This window comes from Molossus molossus, unplaced genomic scaffold (assembly GCF_014108415.1).
Source record: "Molossus molossus isolate mMolMol1 unplaced genomic scaffold, mMolMol1.p scaffold_m16_p_11, whole genome shotgun sequence".
In the NCBI taxonomy this organism is placed as follows: Eukaryota; Metazoa; Chordata; class Mammalia; order Chiroptera; family Molossidae; genus Molossus; species Molossus molossus.
Genome location: NW_023425346.1, coordinates 63,079,134 through 63,080,811, shown reverse-complemented (window position 1 = coordinate 63,080,811; position 1,678 = coordinate 63,079,134). Strand labels below are relative to the sequence as shown.

Genomic DNA, 1,678 nt, shown 5'->3' with positions numbered 1-1,678 from the left:
CCATTTACATGATTTGATACATAGACACAATTCAACTTGAGAGAGTACACAGAACATGTCTTGAGTATCATAATAATGAGTTTTCAGTTGCAGTATAAATCTTATATTCTGATTTGCTAAGGACACTTGAAGTTTTCATATGATAAATCATCAACAAGAATTAAACTGGATATTGTGCAATGGTGCCTGTGCCAGGTTGACTTATACCCATCTCATTCCGGCCATGGCTAACGGAGTCCTGGGCTGGGGCAGGGGCCACAATGTTTCAGGCTGTGCAGATGAATGGAACTCAACCCTTAAGCAAAACATGGAAACTCAGTTTATATGAAGTACAATAAACACCACAGGAGGCTTGGAAATTGTGATTTCACTTTGAAGTCTACACAGTGAATTAATATGCCCAATTTGTTTGGATATGTTGTGAAGACTCCACTACCACAGCCCTCAGAAGTGGCAATAAAGAATGTCCTACCTGTCAGGAAAAAAGCTAGTTTCCAAAAGATCACTAGAGCTAGACTCACACTTTGAGGCATACTTACCAGCAAAATTTTTGAATGATGATGAGTATGAAGCCCATCAAGAGAGAATATTAGCCAGAATCAACAAGCACAATAATCAGCAAGCACTCAGTCACAGCATTGAGGAAGGACTGAAGGTACAGGCCATGAACAGATGACAGGCAGGGAAGAAACAGCAGATTGAAAATGATAGTGGAGCAGGACGATGGTGACATTTCTCACTGTGGTAATGCATCCACACACAGCAATCAGGACCTAGTAATAAACAAACCAAAACACCTGATGATTCTGGGCTTGAGCTTGATAATAATACAACAGTGGCAATTCATCCAGTACTGGATGGTGCTAGTAAAATTGACTTAGCATTCAGGCCTCAACCTACACTTATGGAAAAAGATGACAGTGCACAGACAAGACTCCAGGTAATGCCGCTGTCGATAACTTATCCAACTATTTGGCTGTGAGGTTAGCTTTAGAACCTGCAGTGGTTCTCAACCATCCTAATGCCAGGACCCTTCAGTACAGCTCCTCATGTCGTATGTGGGCGTATCTGCAGGTGGGCGGGCCCGCCTGGAGACAGATGGAAGAGTGGTGTCTCGGTTCCTAGGATCATCAGAAATATGTGTTTTCCGATGGTCTTAGGTGACCCCTGTGAAAAGGTCGTTGAACCCCCAAAGGGGTCATGACCCACAGATTGAGAACCACTGCAGGAGAATCAAACCAGATGAAATTTGACACAGCCAGTGAGAAGCAGTATACTGTTTACAGAGCAATAGCCAGTGGGCAGTTCACTGTAGTAAATGGCTCTTTTTCTTTCGAATTGGTCAGTGAGAAATGCTGAAGAGTGAACAGACCCATGGAACCTTATTATGCACCCACAGAGGAGCACAGACAAGCTTTTACTAAAACCAATTCTGAGAATGAACTTTTCTATAGCCTATATCTTTATTATTGAAGATGTATCATCATTACTTTTATAGACAAAAATCTTGGATATGTTGTCAATTTTCTTCCTGAGCCAGACTCATTTATCAATTAGAATCTTTTCCCTTTAAGATTTCCTTTTGAGAAGGGACTGCGGTTATTCAGAATTTGTTCTTTCCTTTTTCAAATATATCTAAGTTATCTTCACAAGGTATGCTTTCATTTGGAGCACCCTT

The 1,678-nt window shown here is 41.2% G+C and overlaps 1 pseudogene; it reads left to right on the top strand.

Moving 5' to 3' along the window:
• Positions 1-260: 260 nt before the first annotated feature.
• Positions 261-1,473, top strand: LOC118625017 (annotated as a pseudogene).
• Positions 1,474-1,678: the final 205 nt, after the last annotated feature.